This window comes from Lissotriton helveticus, chromosome 9, assembly GCF_964261635.1.
Source record: "Lissotriton helveticus chromosome 9, aLisHel1.1, whole genome shotgun sequence".
In the NCBI taxonomy this organism is placed as follows: domain Eukaryota; kingdom Metazoa; phylum Chordata; class Amphibia; order Caudata; family Salamandridae; genus Lissotriton; species Lissotriton helveticus.
In genome coordinates, this window is record NC_136070.1 from 961301139 (window position 1) to 961323396 (window position 22258).

Below are 22258 nucleotides of genomic sequence, written 5' to 3' on the forward strand. Positions count from 1 at the left end.
ATATCACTAGAAACACCAATCTTGTGGCGGGGCTCTCTCCGCGACCGAGACAGGCCGCTAAACATAATTCAAACAGTCGCCTCATTTGGAAAGAGCCACTGCAGGTAGGTAATTGTCCTTCAATAATTCACGTAGGCTGCACGTCAAGTAGAACAAAGAAGGTCTTTATTAATCTTTTTGCTGTTTGCCAGACGCGTTTCAAATCTGTTTCGATTTTTCACCAGTGGCAGCAAAGAATCACAGAGTTCAAATTGGAAAGTGCAGCTATTAAATACACATGATTTCCCTATGGGCGTGGTCTATGGTGAAGCATCCTGGTCTTCGTAGTCACACCTTATAACAACTTCAGTGAGTCCGGTCTGAACAGAGTGTTTGAAATCATCTGTAACATTCCAAGTGGGTCAAGGCGCAATCCGTGTTCCAACTTGCTGCAAAATACTGCCCACGTGCCACAGGCTACCTCCCATCCTGATAACGCTTACTAGCATATCACTGGAAACACCAATATTGTGGCGGGGCTCTCTCTGCGACCGAGACAGGCCGCTAAACATAATTCAAACAGAGTCGCCTCATTTGGAAAGAGGCACTGCAGGTAGGTAATTGTCCTTTAATAATTCACGTAGGCTGCACGTCAAGTAGAACAAAGATGGTCTTTATTAATCTTTTTGCTGTTTGCCAGACGCGTTTCAAATCTGTTTCGATTTTTCATCAGTGGCAGCAAAGAATCACAGAGTTCAAACCGGAAAGTGCAGCTATTAAATACACATGACCTCCCTATGGGCGTGGTCTATGGTGAAGCATCCTGGTCTTCGTAGTCACACCTTATAACAACTTCAGTGAGTCCGGTCTGAACAGAGTGTTTGAAATCATCTGTAACATCCCAAGTGGGTCAAGGCGCAATCCGTGTTCCAACTTGCTGCAAAATACTGCCCACGTGCCATAGGCTACCTCCCATCCTGATAACGCTTACTAGCATATCACTGGAAACACCAATCTTGTGGCGGGGCTCTCTCCGCGTCCGAGACAGGCCGCTAAACATAATTCAAACAGAGTCGCCTCATTTGGAAAGAGCCACTGCAGGTAGGTAATTGTCCTTCAATAATTCACGTAGGCTGCACGTCAAGTAGAACAAAGAAGGTCTTTATTAATCTTTTTGCTGTTTGCCAGACGCATTTCAAATCTGTTTCGATTTTTCATAAGTGGCAGCAAAGAATCACAGAGTTCAAACCGAAAAGTGCAGCTATTAAATACACATGACCTCCCTATGGGCGTGGTCTATGGTGAAGCATCCTGGTCTTCGTAGTCACACCTTATAACAACTTCAGTGAGTCCGGTCTGAACAGAGTGTTTGTAATCATCTGTAACATCCCAAGTGGGTCAAGGCGCAATCCGTGTTCCAACTTGCTGCAAAATACTGCCCATGTGCCATAGGCTACCTCCTATCCTGATAACGCTTACTAGCATATCACTAGAAACACCAATCTTGTGGCGGGGCTCTCTCCGCGACCGAGACAGGCCGCTAAACATAATTCAAACAGTCGCCTCATTTGGAAAGAGCCACTGCAGGTAGGTAATTGTCCTTCAATAATTCACGTAGGCTGCACGTCAAGTAGAACAAAGAAGGTCTTTATTAATCTTTTTGCTGTTTGCCAGACGCGTTTCAAATCTGTTTCGATTTTTCATCAGTGGCAGCAAAGAATCACAGAGTTCAAATTGGAAAGTGCAGCTATTAAATACACATGATTTCCCTATGGGCGTGGTCTATGGTGAAGCATCCTGGTCTTCGTAGTCACACCTTATAACAACTTCAGTGAGTCCGGTCTGAACAGAGTGTTTGAAATCATCTGTAACATCCCAAGTGGGTCAAGGCGCAATCCGTGTTCCAACTTGCTGCAAAATACTGCCCACGTGCCATAGCCTACCTTCCATCCTGATAACGCTTACTAGCATATCACTGGAAACACCGATCTTGTGGCGGGCTCTCTCCGCGACCGAGACAGGCCGCTAAACATAATTCAAACAGAGTCGCCTCATTTGGAAAGAGCCACTGCAGGTGGTAATTGTCCTTCAATAATTCACGTAGGCTGCACTTCAAGTAGAACAAAGACGGTCTTTATTAATCTTTTTGCTGTTTGCCAGACGCGTTTCAAATCTGTTTCGATTTTTTATCAGTGGCAGCAAAGAATCACAGAGTTCAAACCGGAAAGTGCAGCTATTAAATACACATGACCTCCCTATGGGCATGGTCTATGATGAAGCATCCTGGTCTTCGTAGTCACACCTTATAACAACTTCAGTGAGTCCGGTCTGACCAGAGTTTTTGAAATCATCTGTAACATCCCAAGTGGGTTAAGGCGCAATCCGTGTTCCAACTTGCTGCAAAATACTGCCCACGTGCCACAGGCTACCTCCCATCTTGATAACGCTTACTAGCATATCACTGGAAACACCAATCTTGTGGTGGGGCTCTCTCTGCGACCGAGACAGGCCGCTAAACATAATTCAAACAGAGTCGCCTCATTTGGAAAGAGCCACTGCAGGTAGGTAATTGTCCTTCAGTAATTCACGTAGGCTGCACGTCAAGTAGAACAAAGACGGTCTTTATTAATCTTTTTGCTGTTTGCCAGACGCGTTTCAAATCTGTTTCGATTTTTCATCAGTGGCAGCAAAGAATCACAGAGTTCAAATTGGAAAGTGCAGCTATTAAATACACATGATTTCCCTATGGGCGTGGTCTATGGTGAAGCATCCTGGTCTTCGTAGTCACACCTTATAACAACTTCAGTGAGTCCGGTCTGAACAGAGTGTTTGAAATCATCTGTAACATCCCAAGTGGGTCAAGGCGCAATCCGTGTTCCAACTTGCTGCAAAATACTGCCCACGTGCCACAGGCTACCTCCCATCCTGATAACGCTTACTAGCATATCACTGGAAACACCAATCTTGTGGCGGGGCTCTCTCCGCGACCGAGACAGGCCGCTAAACATAATTCAAACAGTCGCCTCATTTGGAAAGAGCCACTGCAGGTAGGTAATTGTCCTTCAATAATTCACGTAGGCTGCACGTCAAGTAGAACAAAGAAGGTCTTTATTAATCTTTTTGCTGTTTGCCAGACGCGTTTCAAATCTGTTTCGATTTTTCATCAGTGGCAGCAAAGAATCACAGAGTTCAAATTGGAAAGTGCAGCTATTAAATACACATGATTTCCCTATGGGCGTGGTCTATGGTGAAGCATCCTGGTCTTCGTAGTCACACCTTATAACAACTTCAGTGAGTCCGGTCTGAACAGAGTGTTTGAAATCATCTGTAACATCCCAAGTGGGTCAAGGCGCAATCCGTGTTCCAACTTGCTGCAAAATACTGCCCACGTGCCATAGCCTACCTTCCATCCTGATAACGCTTACTAGCATATCACTGGAAACACCAATCTTGTGGCGGGCTCTCTCCGCGACTGAGACAGGCCGCTAAACATAATTCAAACAGAGTCGCCTCATTTGGAAAGAGCCACTGCAGGTGGTAATTGTCCTTCAATAATTCACGTAGGCTGCACGTCAAGTAGAACAAAGACGGTCTTTATTAATCTTTTTGCTGTTTGCCAGACGCGTTTCAAATCTGTTTCGATTTTTTATCAGTGGCAGCAAAGAATCACAGAGTTCAAACCGGAAAGTGCAGCTATTAAATACACATGACCTCCCTATGGGCATTGTCTATGATGAAGCATCCTGGTCTTCGTAGTCACACCTTATAACAACTTCAGTGAGTCCGGTCTGAACAGAGTGTTTGAAATCATCTGTAACATTCCAAGTGGGTCCAGACGCAATCCGTGTTCCAACTTGCTGCAAAATACTGCCCACGTGCCACAGGCTACCTCCCATCCTGATAACGCTTACTAGCATATCACTGGAAACACCAATATTGTGGCGGGGCTCTCTCTGCGACCGAGACAGGCCGCTAAACATAATTCAAACAGAGTCGCCTCATTTGGAAAGAGGCACTGCAGGTAGGTAATTGTCCTTTAATAATTCACGTAGGCTGCACGTCAAGTAGAACAAAGATGGTCTTTATTAATCTTTTTGCTGTTTGCCAGACGCGTTTCAAATCTGTTTCGATTTTTCATCAGTGGCAGGAAAGAATCACAGAGTGCAAACCGGAAAGTGCAGCTATTAAATACACATGACCTCCCTATGGGCGTGGTCTATGGAGAAGCATCCTGGTCTTCGTAGTCACACCTTATAACAACTTCAGTGAGTCCGGTCTGAACAGAGTGTTTGAAATCATCTGTAACATCCCAAGTGGGTCAAGGCGCAATCCGTGTTCCAACTTGCTGCAAAATACTGCCCACGTGCCATAGGCTACCTCCCATCCTGATAACGCTTACTAGCATATCACTGGAAACACCAATCTTGTGGCGGGGCTCTCTCCGCGTCCGAGACAGGCCGCTAAACATAATTCAAACAGAGTCGCCTCATTTGGAAAGAGCCACTGCAGGTAGGTAATTGTCCTTCAATAATTCACGTAGGCTGCACGTCAAGTAGAACAAAGAAGGTCTTTATTAATCTTTTTGCTGTTTGCCAGACGCATTTCAAATCTGTTTCGATTTTTCATAAGTGGCAGCAAAGAATCACAGAGTTCAAACCGAAAAGTGCAGCTATTAAATACACATGACCTCCCTATGGGCGTGGTCTATGGTGAAGCATCCTGGTCTTCGTAGTCACACCTTATAACAACTTCAGTGAGTCCGGTCTGAACAGAGTGTTTGTAATCATCTGTAACATCCCAAGTGGGTCAAGGCGCAATCCGTGTTCCAACTTGCTGCAAAATACTGCCCACGTGCCACAGGCTACCTCCCATCCTGATAACGCTTACTAGCATATCACTGGAAACACCAATCTTGTGGTGGGGCTCTCTCTGCGACCGAGACAGGCCGCTAAACATAATTCAAACAGAGTCGCCTCATTTGGAAAGAGCCACTGCAGGTAGGTAATTGTCCTTCAATAATTCACGTAGGCTGCACGTCAAGTAGAACAAAGAAGGTCTTTATTAATCTTTTTGCTGTTTGCCAGACGCATTTCAAATCTGTTTCGATTTTTCATAAGTGGCAGCAAAGAATCACAGAGTTCAAACCGAAAAGTGCAGCTATTAAATACACATGACCTCCCTATGGGCGTGGTCTATGGTGAAGCATCCTGGTCTTCGTAGTCACACCTTATAACAACTTCAGTGAGTCCGGTCTGAACAGAGTGTTTGTAATCATCTGTAACATCCCAAGTGGGTCAAGGCGCAATCCGTGTTCCAACTTGCTGCAAAATACTGCCCATGTGCCATAGGCTACCTCCTATCCTGATAACGCTTACTAGCATATCACTAGAAACACCAATCTTGTGGCGGGGCTCTCTCCGCGACCGAGACAGGCCGCTAAACATAATTCAAACAGTCGCCTCATTTGGAAAGAGCCACTGCAGGTAGGTAATTGTCCTTCAATAATTCACGTAGGCTGCACGTCAAGTAGAACAAAGAAGGTCTTTATTAATCTTTTTGCTGTTTGCCAGACGCGTTTCAAATCTGTTTCGATTTTTCATCAGTGGCAGCAAAGAATCACAGAGTTCAAATTGGAAAGTGCAGCTATTAAATACACATGATTTCCCTATGGGCGTTGTCTATGGTGAAGCATCCTGGTCTTCGTAGTCACACCTTATAACAACTTCAGTGAGTCCGGTCTGAACAGAGTGTTTGAAATCATCTGTAACATCCCAAGTGGGTCAAGGCGCAATCCGTGTTCCAACTTGCTGCAAAATACTGCCCACGTGCCATAGCCTACCTTCCATCCTGATAACGCTTACTAGCATATCACTGGAAACACCAATCTTGTGGCGGGCTCTCTCCGCGACCGAGACAGGCCGCTAAACATAATTCAAACAGAGTCGCCTCATTTGGAAAGAGCCACTGCAGGTAGGTAATTGTCCTTCAATAATTCACGTAGGCTGCACGTCAAGTAGAACAAAGACGGTCTTTATTAATCTTTTTGCTGTTTGCCAGACGCGTTTCAAATCTGTTTTGATTTTTTATCAGTGGCAGCAAAGAATCACAGAGTTCAAACCGGAAAGTGCAGCTATTAAATACACATGACCTCCCTATGGGCATGGTCTATGATGAAGCATCCTGGTCTTCGTAGTCACACCTTATAACAACTTCAGTGAGTCCGGTCTGACCAGAGTGTTTGAAATCATCTGTAACATCCCAAGTGGGTCAAGGCGCAATCCGTGTTCCAACTTGCTGCAAAATACTGCCCACGTGCCACAGGCTACCTCCCATCCTGATAACGCTTACTAGCATATCACTGGAAACACCAATCTTGTGGTGGGGCTCTCTCTGCGACCGAGACAGGCCGCTAAACATAATTCAAACAGAGTCGCCTCATTTGGAAAGAGCCACTGCAGGTAGGTAATTGTCCTTCAGTAATTCACGTAGGCTGCACGTCAAGTAGAACAAAGACGGTCTTTATTAATCTTTTTGCTGTTTGCCAGACGCGTTTCAAATCTGTTTCGATTTTTCATCAGTGGCAGCAAAGAATCACAGAGTTCAAACCGGAAAGTGCAGCTATTAAATACACATGACCTCCCTATGGGCGTGGTCTATGGTGAAGCATCCTGGTTTTTGTAGTCACACCTTATAACAACTTCAGTGAGTCCGGTCTGAACAGAGTGTTTAAAATCATCTGTAACATCCCAAGTGGGTCAAGGCGCAATCCATGTTCCAACTTGCTGCAAAATACTGCCCACGTGCCATAGGCTACCTCCCATCCTGATAATGCTTACTAGCACAAGATTGGTGTTTCCAGTGATATGGGGGTGTGCCTCCGATGACATCTCCGCAAACCCACTGTGTGGGATTCACTAGAGGTAACAGGAGGGGTAGTGGCCCTCAAGGGCCCTCAGGAGTCAAGGGAACTTAATCCTCTAACTTGTAATGCACTAGGAGGCATGTTTGTAGAATAGAGGTGAAAGGGGGCAGAGCCTGTGATGGCTTGCCGGTCCTGCTTTGTGTTTTTTAAAACCTTTTTATTTATTAATGGGGGGGGGCATGCGACCCTTCCCAGGGCCAATTTTGGACACAGGTACCCCATTCCCCAGGACCAGGCCTTTTTTTAATGGGGAGGGGGGCCATGCTTACCCTTCCCTGGGCCAATTTTGGCACAGGAGACCCCATCCCCCGGGGCCCTGCCTTTTTTGTTTTTTAAGGAGGTGGGGGTCTGAGCACCCCTCCCAGGCCTGAACCTTTTGTTTTATTCACTTTTAAATAAAATAAAGGGAGGGGGCTGCCCTTGGACCAGTTTCAGCCCCAGATACCCCTTGCCCAGCCTCTATTGTGAGTGCCCTGGGCCCACCCAGGGCACCCACTTCCAACTGTTAGGGACCATTGGGGGAGCCTGAAGGCCCCCACAGGAAGGGAGCTGCTGAACATGCAGCTCCCGCTCTGTGAAAGAAATTCTGCTCTGCTTCCAGCAAGCAAGAGCATATTTAATTCTCTCGCTTTTTGGAAGTGGAGTGTTTGCTATGGTTTGGCTTGAGCAGTAAAGCTCCCACCAAGCCATAGAAAACAGCTATTTCCCGGGTTGGGCACCCTGGGACACAGCAGAAGCCGGCCCTGTGGGATGGCGGTCCCCAGGGCCATCTATGTCTCCAGGAAGGGGGGCCACGCAGCCCCAATCCTTTCAAATTTGTAGGGCCTGTCCTGGGGCAGAAACAGTCCCTGGGCCGAGAACGGCCTGGGAGGGGGTTCGTGGGGTTCCCCTCCAAGTTAATACATGTCATGAGTGACGTAATATGTGTAGTCATCCGCAGTGCATTGGGGGCATAAGTTATAGTTAGCTCAGGTAACTATAACGGCTGAATTTCTGTAGTTGTATATGAGTGAAATCTGAGCCTAACTATAACATCCCTGTAACCTTTTGTTTTTGCTGTAAATATATACACACGCACATTTACAAGGTATGCTTCCATAACATTAGCTGTTGCAGGACCTTTACCCTGAGCTCTACTGTCTGTCTCCTTTCTATGGCGGGATGGATGCAGCCAGCCTCCTCTTATTCTGCCTGGCATAAGTAGATAAATTAGTTAACGAGAGTATACCTTTCAATTCTCCTTTGCAGGAAGATTCGACCTTTGTTCCAACAGCTGAAAAATGTACTTGAAATTAACTAAAGTCGGGACATAGGGACAGTCCTCTGAAAGCCAGGACTGTCTGGAAAAATCCGTGATGTCTAGTCACCCTAGGTTTGGGGGAGGGAGGAAATGCACAGAGAGTAGTATCGGAGGCTACGGTAGTGTGGCAGCATGCTAGGTCTTGATTTATTTCAATCTTGGAATAGGGAGTGTTGCTGAGGGTGATGTTGAAGGGTGCAGGATGCTATGAAATTCTATCTTTAAATAATGCGAGGGTGGAATGCTGTTTTGAGAATAAGGGTGGTGCGGGAGATGGACAGAATAATATATTAGACGCACTTCTAGGGGCATGGTAGAGCAATGTAGGGGAGGATGGCAGGGCACCAGTTTTTACTAACACATTTAAGGTGGGGGGAAGAAAAGTGGGTTGAGGATGTTGTGGGAGAGGGGCAAGACCCCTGGCAGATCTTATTGCTAAGGTACAAGTAGGCAAATGAATCTAAAGGTAGTGAAGCTATTTTGTAGTCGGCTCTACAGAACAGTCAGAGAATTTGGGATGCTATATATAGCACAGAAGTTGTGAATAAGGTGGAGTTTTTCATGTAAGGTTTTGAAATTAGATCACAGAAACCTTGAGTTTTTTGCCCATTGTCCATCTCATAGCCAGTGGAGTGCCTCAATGTGAAAGAAACTTTTATTACCAGCTAACTATTTTTTGTAAAGTCTTTATATGATAGTTAATTAAAATCATTCAGATAATTTATAGCACACATTCTTCAAATAAGACACATGAATAATTAGACACACATACTTTTATCTGTACCAGGGTAGCATTTAGTACACCTTGAACAACATTCATTTAAAATCTCATGCATCCTAAAACCCTCTGGGGCGCAAAGTCCTTGAATTACAGCATTTTGCCATGATGTATCAAAAAAGTAGTGCATAAAGATGCAGAATCAAAGTGCCTAATGCTTGTTTCACTGGTTACAATAGACAGTTTTATAAAACTGAAAATCACTGAGGTAAGACCCTTATTTTTGTAGAAGTGTTCCAGGTGGGTAACCACACCAGTTAACCTCAAAGAAGATTGTCACATAGGGATCCAGATATAAGGTGCATGGTGCATAAATGCAGATTAATACTTATAGTACACAGTAATTTCTTTCAGGGCTCTCTGTCGGTCTAATCTCACAGCTACGGTGTCCATAAACTTCACAAAGAGAGCGATACATATGTTGTCCTGCATTGAAGCAGGGTTTAATTGTCTCCTGGTAGACTTGGATGTTCAATTCTCTGAATATGGGCTTTAGCCAGTAATGTCTTTCCCAGTAAAAGCTGGGGCATGTGCACAATACATGGGCCATCGGACAGGAGCAGAAGCGACAAAAGCTGTCAACTTGTGGGTACTTCCAACTTTGAAACCCTTAGTTTGTAATTTCATGATAAGGGTTGGGTTTTCAGCTTGGCACAAGTTACAGATGCATATTAAATAGGCCTGGGCGTAAATTTCGTTCGGCTCGTGGAATTTGCGATATTTTGACATTTTCGCATTCCGCGGGGAGCGCGAAAATGTCGAAACATTCGCAATCTGCTGTGAAACTGAAGTATTTTCTTGTTCACGCTTTAAAAATGCGTTCTCGTGCACGCGGTAGAGACTTACCGGGTCCCTGCGTTTGCCGACGAGTTTTCCTATCCATTCGCGTGCGCCACGAGATGTTGGATTGTTGGTAGCCGGTCGCGACCCGGAACAGGAAACAAGCATCGCGAGCAAGATGGCCGCGCCCATTAGCGCATAAACACATCCCAAACGGGCGGGAAAAGCAATCTTCGCGAAAGTTCCACATGCGCGTGGAGATTTTGAGCAATTTTGCGATCATTTGCGAAAATCAATTTTGCTAATTCCACCCACCCCTAATATTAAACATGACGCTGTTTCCGGACCCGGGGGCCAGAGACCACAAATCCCGGCTTCCATTGTGGCAGTGAGGCCACCCATGAGTCTTGCGTGCCAGGAGGCACTCAGAGGTGGCGGCACACTCCTGCAGCGCTGGACTCATATGTGACGTGCCCGGGCACATGCCCGGGTGATGACCGGGCTAAGACAGGGCCATCTTTGCCGACTGTCGCCCCGAAGAGGCTGGGCTTGGTCGACCCGCTTTTATTTTGCTCCCAGGAACCTGTCTGTCAAACTTGATTACTCTGAGACTAGATACTGGTATTAGATCAATTTCAGACCTAAAAGAAGCACGACCACTAATGTTCTGGAGAAGGCTCCTGGTCAACCCTGAGCTTTCTTCATACCACAGAGGGCTAGAGGAAATACTCAGCCATCCTTGTTCTGTGCGTTTCCCATGGATTAAGAATATATTAGATTGCTTTGAGGGAAAATAACTTGTGGATATGTGGATTGACCCTGGGATTTCCTGTCCTTGCATAAGTGTGAAGGACCTAAAAAATAAGTATAGGTCATTTAAGCTGTCTAATCATTTAACCTCACATGCACATGGCACTTTAACTAGCTATTTCTTTTACAGTTTAAAGCAGGGGTCTTCAAACTGTGGGGCGCGACCCCCAGGGGGGCCGTGGAGTGATGTGAAGGGGGTCGCGCATTCACAGTCACACTTCTGCTCTGGCCTACAGGGCTTCAGCTTCCCTCCTCCCCCGTCCTGTGTCTCAGCCTGGGCTGCTGCAGTACAGCTCGCACTCCTGTGGGCTCGGCTGGGCAGTGTCTAGAGTCTTATCTCCGGCACGCCCTAGTTTTTCACAGGTCTTTAAAGACCATTTGCATGAACTTGCAAGGACCAGTGAACCGCGTGAAGCTTCCGCTGAACCTGAGAAGATTCCATTGTTCCCACCAGTCAGAGATGGTTCCTTCAGAATCTTTTTGCGGCGGCATTAGACATCTCGAAAATGGAAGAGGAATTCTGCTGTCCAAAAAAAAACGTTATATTCATCAGAGTTAAAATAAAGTCAGCTGGGATTTTCTCCACATCAATACCATTTTTAAAAAGCCCATATGACAAGTGCGGCCAGTGCAACCATTTGTGACGGGTAAGTCCCCAGGGAACACCGTCTATTTCTTATTTGGAAATCGTGGGAATCTGGATTCGAAGAAATAGATCGCAGGCTTTTTGGTGCAGCATCCGAGTAACCAACACTTTTAAGACCTAAAGTGCCGTGTTACATGATGTCATTTCAACCTCCAGCCATATAAACGACTTTCACAGCGACTGCAGCAGTACAAACACGCGTAGGCGAAAGCAGAGAAAACTTATGAAGGTAGTCATTCACATTTGTAATTTCACACTTTATTTCTCCTTTACATCGTAGGTCACAGTGCATTAATAAGAGCCTGTTAAGGTTCTGTACTTCAGAGCTTTAAATGGCAAACTGCAAACCCGAGGCATTTAACAAGTGTGTCCTCTATGAAACCGCGGATCTGTTGATTGTAATTGAAGCCTCTTTTATTTTTATTAAGCATTGGTAACCTATCAGAGGGCAGCATCTGCTACATCTTTATGAAACCTGTACCAAAAAACTGGTATCGTAGCAAGGATGCTACGAACCCCGGTACACGTAAGGAAAATGACCCGTCGGACTTCTGTTAGATAGTAAACTGCACCATCTGTCAGGGTTCAATGGGCCCCTCAGGGCTCTGGACTCTGTTGGTACTGCACCTGCTACACCAGTGGAAGCAACACTCCTGAAAATTACTTTATTCTAGTCTTGTTGCAAACTCAGCACTCACCTGCAGTAAGACTATAACATCACCTTTCTACTGTAAAAATGGATTACAGCTCAGTCTTGGACGTTACAATGCTCATGGTGACAGCCAGCATGAAGTATGAAAAACAACTCTGTTGTAATGTACCTTTTACTTAATGCACTCTCCCTACAGAGGTTTTCTCCTTTGCTGCTCAGCCTATGATGAGGTCAGATAGAATGTTGATTGTGTTTGGATTGGAAGAGTGAATCAGTTGGTGTGGATGGGCTGAGCAGTGAAGAGCCTGCTCCTGGTGGGGCACTTTAATGGATCTTACTTATTACATCTTATACCTGTAACCAAGAAGTGATCTTGTGAATAAAGCTGGGAACCTATCTACATCACCTGGTCTACGCATCTTTCATCTTTGTAACAAACTCCAACGAGAAGAACAGCTGCCAGTTAAACAAAAATAACGGATGATCAGCTTTTTATCTTTCTCTGTTAGAAACATTCCCTGAAAATTGGAGACCTGATTCCCAATAGTATTTACGCATGAGAGATTTAAATGGGTCCACAAATATCCACATTCACAAATGCAATTTCACGTAAGTGATTAACAAAACGTGAATTTGTAATTTCATTCAATTGTCTCACAATTACCACATAAAACTATACAATACGACAGAAATAAGTATACATCAAACAAATACACACATTATGAAATAATTTCTTTAGTTTACAAACTAAACATATACAAAAAACGACATTTTGATTATAATGGTAATGTTGGAGCTTTTCAAAATTTGTTTTTTATTTCAAAAAGGCAAAGCAATATGCTAGGCCACTGCAACTTTAACCACCCACCCATTGCCTTGCCTGCGCGGCCAATGAAAATACCTTGCAACTACCAACCATAACACTTGTACAAGTGTGACTAATCAGACTATTTCAAGCCCCAAAAGCTATAAGAATGGCATGGGTGTCAGGAGTTTATCGTTTTTTAATGTATATTGAATTAATAAACAGCTGTTCTGCTCATATCAAAATCACACAGAGTCACCATGTGGAAGACAGTCACAGTGCCAGTGCGCACAATTATGTGCCAGGGCAGCTCCCCGGAAACCACCTGCTCAAATTAGGCACTGGTGCTAAGGTTACAGGGGAGAGGGACGTTGGTTCAAGAATGTGTGGAAGAACAAAGCGGAGATGTGAAAGATGAATGGGGGGACTGAAGAGGTGTAAGATGCAAATAGACAAATATTTGAATGGAGAGACTTGATGTGAATGAGAAGTGCTGAGGGACACAGGAAGTGATGGGGCCAGAGAGGCCATGAGATAAATGTGAGGGACTGTTCGAGATGAGGGCAGTGAAAAGGCAGAATGGCAAGAGGTGATTAAAGGTGAAGTGAGAGGTCGAATGGGGAGAGTTCAGAAGTTGTAAAAAGGGGTGAAAGAAAATGGCCTGCAAAGTGAGAGAGGGATCCGGGGTTGGGAGAGGAGAGGATAGAGGGATGGAAGGGAGAGGGTGAGAGGAAAGCGGCATGGGTAAACTGTTTAACTCTAAACAAAACCGCCAGGGTTTTAAGGGACCCCTGCTTCTCCCGGCCAGGGCCAGGTGAGCTTCTAATGTGGCAGCACGTATTCCTGCTGAGTGGCAGGCCCTTCACAAAGGTTGACTAGACATCTTTCTGATGTTAATTGCAGTATTTTGGTTATAAACTGGTACTGATAGGGTGAAAGCTTTCCTCGGTGTTATGTGTGTAAACAATGTCAAAATAATGACGCAATGCTATCCCAAAATATACGTGGCATCACATAACATTATTTACATTTTCTTCCCACACAATTTAGTCAAGCCTGTCATGTACTCTGGTCCTCACCTGCCTCATAATTCCATTATACCTGCCTACAGGTTTAGAAATCTTTGTCAGGAGGGGGTCCTTACACCTGAAAATGTTGACAGGGGGGTCTCGGCATCCAAAAGTTTGAAGACCTCCGGTTTAAAGACTCCTTTTTAATAGAACCATTCCTGGTCGAAATTGAACCTATGGTGGCTAAAAACTATGGGGCCGATTCACAGAACTAACTTAAGACAAAATCCTAAACTTACTACTTTTGGTATTCTCAGAAGTTAGGATTTTGTCTTAAGTTTGTCTTAAGACATACTTAAGACAAAATTCTAACTTAAGTCTGTCTTAAGTCTGTCTTAAGTTTGTCTTAAGACAAAATCCTAACTTCTGTGAATACCAAAAGTAGTAAGTTTAGGATGTTGTCTTAAGTTAGTTCTGTGAATCGGGCCCTTAATGTGCAATTCAGATTTGGCACATTGCTTCTTTGTGCATTTACATCTGACTGGGTAGGAGCAGTTGACACTAAGGATCAGAGCTGCCTTAGTTGTGGGCACGCTAAAGAAACGGTGCCTCGTTTATTTTTTTCATGCGTTGCTTATGCCACGCCTAAGTCGAAATGGCGGGTTCCTATTTGCAGGAGTTTGGGTACCAGAAATCATGAGGAGGTGTTCAGGATTTTTTAAACTAACCCCGCCCCTCTTTTGGTCTTTGCAGTATCAAGATTTCTAATAGTTTCATGGTTCTTAAGAAGTTGCACTACCTCAGTATGACGCAGCTAAATCAATTGATCGATTGCATCATCAGATAACACACTAGACAGAATACAAAATGACTATTATATAGTGCTAATTTGTATGACATCTGTAGTATTATACCCCGATTTGAAAGCAATGTAAGTTTAAACCTTTTTTTATGAGATGTTATTACTCTGTTGGTTTGAAGGATTGGTCTTAAGTTTTGATAAATTGTAATTGTTAATGTTATTCCTTTTAACCGATGTATCTCTTTTATAAAAACCGAAATAAAGAGTATTTTGTTGATTGATATTAAATATGAGCTTTTAACTGGAGGGGCAGGAGGTATTTATTCATGGACAGCTGTTTTACAGCCTTTCCTAAAATCATCTTAAAAGCCCCATAAGGTATATTCAGATCCAATCGATGGTTCAATTCAAGCTCGACCGAAAATGTCCGCACCACCACCTGCCATGAAGGTGCAGACGGATTAAACAGATCTTTACCCAGATATAATTTAAAACCCCCAGCTTCGACCTTCGTTAATTCAAACCAGAATTTCAATAAGGCGGCCTTTTGTATCAAAGTTTGTTTTAGGCCACATTTTAGTCTTATCGGGGGTTCTCTTGTGGGTTTTGGGAGACTGAATATTTGGCAAAAGAGTCTTGATTGATTCTTGTTTAAACTGTCCCCAAATCTATCTGGGAATGATTCAACTAACTATATGTCATTCTTTAGGTTATGGATAGCTTCCATTGGAAACCATTGCCATGAATAAACAGGTCCAAAAAATCTGGATATTCACCATTTGATGTACATAACCAATGGAAGTGCTTACTTCTTGTGTGTTCCACTGCCTGGCTGGGTCTCCAAAGACCCAAGTGAGGTGACAAAGTTGTCGCGGCAGCCTTACCCTCTTTCTACTACCTATCTTAGGTTTCCAGAGAACCAAGGCAGGGAGCAGAATGCGGAAAGCATGCTTTCTGAGCCAACTGAGACCACGGCCGGACTGGAAACAGCAACCAGCACTGGTAGATTGCTGCTCAACCGGCCCCGGAGAGGGGGAGGTTGGGTGCTAGTAACAGGCACCTCTCCCACTTTAGTTACAGGGACCAATATTGCAGCACTGCTGCAAAACAAGCCCCCAAGAACAAAACCGACCCCCACAGGTACAAAACCAGCCCCCACGGGTATGACAGGCCCCCACCCGTCTGGGCCACCAGGGAAACACCCAGTGCCCGATATGGCCAGTCCGGCCTGACTGAGACATTTCCATGTTAAAATCGTTTCTGCAAACCTGTGATCACAGGGAAAAGAATACAGTGCTGACCAGCACTTTCAAAGAGCCACTTTTAGCCTGGCACCGGCTGTACTCTCTCAATGTGAGAGTGAAGAGCATGGCATTGGGCCGGGATGGGGAGAGATAGCACAGAAGGTGGAGAGGGTGGATGGGAGGAGGCAGTTTTTTTCCTTTTTAGGTCGAAGCTGAACAGCGCATGCTCGGCGAGCCAGCTATATCAGAGTATGTACTTTAAGCCCCGCACACAACTCCCGCCCGTATTTGTCATTAGCTTGTGTTATTGTCCTTTGTAAATGCTGGCTTCTGATTCATTATTAGGCTTAGTAGCCCCTCCTTAGTACCGCCATGTCTTCATTCGTAACCTCCCATGAGGACTGGCCCTTTTACTTTGTTTCACACATGGTACGTCTTCTTTAGTCTGTACGCACTATTTTCTTTAATGAGTTTCTCTTACTGCAGGAGGGTCTCTCATGCGCAATTGTAACCCCCGGCTTGTTTATTTAACTCGTAGCAAATGGGGCATATAGGAGACAAAAGGGGGCAACTCAGCTATGCCTTCAAGCATTTGCAATGCAATAGGTCTCGCATTTACGAGAGTTTTTCGCTATTGGCATTGTAAATGACAATGCCTTTTATTTATGTTTTAAAAACCAAAACATAAATAAAAGGCATTTTGTCATTTACAATGCCAATAGCTCAAACTCTAGTAAATGCGAAACCTATTGCATTGCAGATGCTTGTTTTATATTTGGAAGTGTGAGGGAGAGATTTGAAGAGTAGATGAGGTCGTGGATGGCTGGATACCAGATCATTTTCCCCCCAATGTGGGTGGGGTACATTAAGCAGGTGGTGGGGTAGGTGGCAAGAGGCCAGGTATTTTTCTTTTATCTTTGAATGGGGGGTCCATGTTTTGCACGCCTCCCTTATTACTCCAGTGTCCTGTATAGATGTTGAAAGCCGGTCCAGATGATTTAGGGGCGCCCATAACATACAATGCACACAATTGTGGATCCCTAACAACATAGTTGATAACTGAATAATCTTCTGTCCACATTGTATGCCTACCTCTAGCTCCATGGAGAGTTTTATACAGTGGCGGCAGGCACGGTTCGCGGAGAGTTTTATACAGTGGCGGCAGGCACGGTTCGCGGGTGGTGAGACATGTGGGGAGCATGGCGATGGGGTATAGTGGGGGGTCGCAGGGCACAATGTTACATAAAATAAAAAATACACTTACCTTGCCGCCTGGTTCCATGTCTCCGCTCCTGCTCTCCTCTGGACTCCAGGAAACACAGCCAGGCTCCCCTGACCAATCACAACGCTGCAATTGCAGCGTTGTGACTGGTAAGCATCCAGGCTCCCCTGACCAATCAGCGACATAGTTCGGCGCTCAGCCAGGGACTGGCAGCCTGGGCATGTTCTCCATGCAGCCTGCATGGAGAATGGGGAAAGGACGCATGACTGGTGTGGGCGGCTGAGGAGGGACGACCAAACAGTCATTGGGCACTTAGGAGGGGTTCTACCCCTCCTCCCCTGCTCTCCAGCCCCGCCCCCATATGCAAAGCTACCACAGCAGGAGAAAAAAATAAAAATGATAATAACATTACGTTATTATCATTTTATTTTTTCCTTTTTTCACTGCTTCAAGGCAGTGGGGAGAGCCACTGTTTTTATTACATTCAAGAAGCTTCTTGTGGACTGAATCCATAGCTATGTCTTTACAGCATTTTCAGAAAGCTAGAAAGAGGAGCTCAGATTTACATTTAGGAAGGCCTCTCCGCGGGATGTAGGAAGACATTTTTCATGTAAATCCTCCCGAAGCCAGCTCAGTAATTACATCAATTCTGCGAGGTAAATGTGTAGTTACTCAATTTATCACATTGTTTGGACGCACGCTCTTTCCAGCAACATTTTTATTTGCAATTGTAATTACATGAAAGTCAGCTTGAATAGAAGAACTGCCACATGTGTGAATACAAAATTCGGCTGAGGAGATGATTATATTTGTGTCTCGAAGTTTGAGAAAAAAATTAACCGCGTTTAGAGGTTGTTATGCGATATGCCGGGTATTATTTATTTTTAACTTACAGTGGCATGACTTTTGTGTATCCTGCAACTCGTTTCAGTGTATGGATTTCGCAATATTGCTTATTTTCCAGGAATATGTTATTTTTGACAAAGTTAAAGATTTAATGTATTTTTAGCAATTGTTAAAAGCACCGAATTCACAAAGATGGCATCAATCATCCAAGTGAATTACCTTGTTTTCTTCTATTAAAAACTGTGGATAAAGCACATAAAAATGGCAAAATCTAACTTGAAAATATTTCAAGAAAAGATTATTATATATTCTCCTAAATTTCATTAGTGATTCCAGCTAAGCTTAACAATAAATTTGCATTGGATTTCTACTTGTGTCATGTGGACAAAATGCTTTGGTTTGGGTTGATGCGCTTGTGTATACATTATCAAAATTATAGCCTTCTGCCCGGGGGTATATAGGTCTTTAAAAGTCCCCTCACTACACGGAGGCCCTTCTTGTCTAGAGCACTTAAGAGTTCTATTGACAATCCCAACAGAAATCTTACCAGGGCCGGACTGGAAACCCAAATCAGCCCTACTAGCCACACGCTGCAGGAGGCAGGCAATAAATGTGGGCTCTGGGGGGATGATTGGGCCATGGCAACCCTTCCTGCTCCGATAGCACCCCCGCTAGACTGCACCCTACTGGGGAAATGCCTGGAGTGGCTGATTGGCCATTCCGGCCCTTGCTCTCACAGACAAGGGTACCAGAAGGGGTGTAGCTTCCATTGGTGCAGCAGGTGCAGCAGCACCGGGGCCAAGAGTCCTGAGGGGCCCTCTGAACCCAGAATATTGATGTATTTCACAGTTCATAGAGCAGACATGGGGCCCATGTCCTTCCTTGCTCTAGGGCCCATGATACACTGGCTACGCTACTGGGTACCAGGATCTGGGATAGATCTTTTGTCTTGGTATGTTGTGGATAAAAAGGTGTAAAATAGATTAATACATTAGGTATTTGATATGGTTGTGGGGTGGATAAGCGTGATAATCTGGACCAAGGAGATAGTTTATCTCCTTTTTTATGTTCTTGATATTGAATATTTCTACTGCCTCGGGTCTAATCAATGATCTGTTTCCTGTTAAAACTAAATTGAGAAACTTAATCATAAAACATCTGTCCCTGAGACAGAGGCTAGAGTTGAAGAGACAGGTATTTGTAATTTTCTGGAGAGAGGGCATCTGCACTCCCAAGTAGAAGGACTGTAGTGCTATTACTAGTATTCCACACAGTAAGGTCAGACACTTACAAACTGGAATGTTGTAGCTGAAGGTCAATGCCCAGGGATATAGCTACCATTGGGTCAGCAGGTGTGGTGGCACCGGGACCGAGACCTGGTTGGGGGAGAGGCTTTGAACCCTGACAGCATCTTTATTTTATTCCCCAACAGCAGTAAAAGTGGCCATTCCCCTTGCTTGCACCAGGGTGCAGGGCATCCTTGCTATGCTACTGACAATGCCAGGTGTCACTCAACCTTTACCAAGCCATTATCTTAAGTGGAGAACACAACATTTCTTTTCACTTTCTGTTCAGAAGCATTTCAATAAATTATGCCATCTGCAGCATCATCCGGCAATCTGATATTCTTGAGCTTCGGAATTAGTATGTCAATCGTAAGGGGAGAGTCAGAGGTAAAACCTTTGCATATCCTCCTCCAACCAAGTACCGCAAAAAGATGCAATGGTGATAACTGTTATGCCTTGTTAATGCACAAGCTTGACCATTGGTGAAGGCTATCGGGCCCTTCTTATGCTTCCACTTAAATCATAACACACCTAAATGTATCAGTCATACTGGATGAGGAAGTCTCATCCCACTTGTGGAATGCTTCATCCTAGGCAACCTCAACTTACCTGGCAAGGTGCTACTACCAAGGTGGATTAAAGTTCAATAGGAGCGAGTTCCTAATAAAAGGTGCAATGGATAAAGAAGGGATTCTGATGAGTTAAAATCCCTTAAGGTAAACCCAAGGGTGTACCTTTATTGGTGAGTACCTCAGGGATATCTAAAGTAAGAGAAAGGGTGGATGATGATTTGGTTCAATGACATGTTCATCCGTGTGGAGCCAATATGTTTCTACACTCTCTAGTCTTTGAGTTTAAGACTCTCTGTATCACCCATCGAGCTTACTGGAAAACGGGACCGCCAATTAATCATTCCCTGATTACTGCATACATCCCCGCAAGACATCTCAGATCATCAACATCTTTCCTGGTTACAGTCCATAGCATCAAGAAAGTCAAATGCGGAGGCCGGGCCTTTTCATACAACGCATCAAGGCTCTGGAACTCCCTTCCCCTTCACTTGCATGCACAACCCAACTTACTTTCCTTCCGTAAGCATTTAAAGACTCTGCTCTTTTCACACCCTGATTAGGCTTCTCCCCTACACCCTGCTCTCACAATTCTGTAGCGCTAGGACGCCTCAGGGTAGCTATCACGCTCTACAAATTCTCTTTCTATTCCATTCCATTCCATTCCAGTGCCAATACAGGTCAGGGACATTCGTCACGGCAAAGGCGATCTCTGTCTCTAAAGAAAAGGAGAGTCACCCCAATGGCCAAAAGGGACAGGGTAGTTTACAACTAAGACACACATAAAATTACCTTTTGTGCACCCCCAAACAATAGGACCCAACCTTTGCTTATCTAGAACAAATGGAAGTGCACTAAACGGTAATTAATACAATGTACAAACCCATATACATGTATAAATAGTCTGTCACACTGTATGTCCTCAAAAACTATTTTCATAAAAAACATTCATATGTAATCTGCAGATATAAAATCACATCAATGGGTTAAAAAAGACTTCAACGGCCCATCATTCTCTAATGCATTTATAATTCCTAAAATTCATAACCACACAAATGAGTTAAAAGTAAACATGAAAATAAAAATAATCTGTTGACGTTGTGTTTCGGTGGAAATCGAGAAGGTTCACACCACCTTCTTCAGGACAAAATGGATAAGTGTGGCTCAATGGCTAGAGCGGCAGACCCTGATGCAGAGGTCTGGCCCGGGACCAGGGTTCAATTCCTGCCTCCGCGGGTCTTCGGCTCAATTTCCTCGGACCTGATAATTCTCGCCTCGGTGCCTATTCTAATCATGGGTCCTACTCTGCAACTCTGGGCAATAGCTTGCTTAATCTCCACAATGGCCCCAACAGCGCTGAGATGCCTAGCTTCACCTTGGGGGTGCCCAGGAGTGGACATTTCACAGTGAAATGCCAGGAAGGGTTCCACAGCGGTATGCATTACAGCACCAGGACACCCCAGTAGGGCTATTAGTGCACTTTACAAGTACAAATTACAAAATGAATATATCAAACAAATATTCTAGAAGACAGGGATACAAATTACTATACATTTTATTATAAAACAATGTAGTATGTTACAACACCAGTCTAGTGTATCCCTTAATGCAATCCATTTGCCATCAAAGCAACATCCTACTTTTTTTAAACAAACTTCTACACATTATATTACTCAATTGCTCAAGATTTTTCATTATATTTCTACTCTACCCATTAGGCCACCTGTTAGACCTGGCACCCTTTGGTGTGGTCGCCCCTGACCTTTTTGGCTGCCAACCTCCTGTTTGGACTTGGTTAGACTTTAAGCACGTTTAACACTGTCATTTAATGCTATAGCGCTGTGCTAGTCATGTACACAATTGGCTGATTTGAGTTAGCTGTAAGTCCTTTGTCAAGGTGTAAGATATATACCCAGGGTATGTATCTTGAATGCCTCTCTGTCGGCCTGTAGCACTGGTTGTGCGTCCTCGGAGGTAACTCATCGATTGTCCCACAGGTTTGCCCTGGTGGGACCTTTGTGCACAGGCAACTGTTACTCAAGTTGCCATTTAAAAAGCTATGTGCCAAGATTCTGCATGTCTCTCATTATATCGGAATTGGCACCTGCATTCCAATGGACAGGGTCATGGCCCCACTAACGATAGTGATCTAGCCTCCCAGGATAGGATGGCAGACAGGACAGAATTAAGGGCGGGCCTGTGCATTTCAAAGGTGACCTCTTGAACTGATTGCATCTTCAAAGGCCATTGTGAGTATAACTACTGGGACTCTGGCCTCAGCAGCCATAGACGCTTTTGGATTTGATGTTGAGACATTGACATAAGGGATGAGGGCAGGGGCAACCGCAAAGGATTCACCAGCCAATGCCATGGCCACCACACACCCTCAACACTCATTCACCACAGAACTTTAAAACTTGGAATATGAAATAAATACTGCTTCAATTAGCATATTATACTGTCAAGAGGAACTGAGAAATTAGGCAAATTAATAGATCCAGATGGCCCCAGTGCTTAATTAGTGCCCGTGGCACTCTTTTTTGAGGAGTGGGACTCGTCTTTCACCATCAAATTTCGGCCCAGCGGGAGTGAGAAGAAAAAAAAACA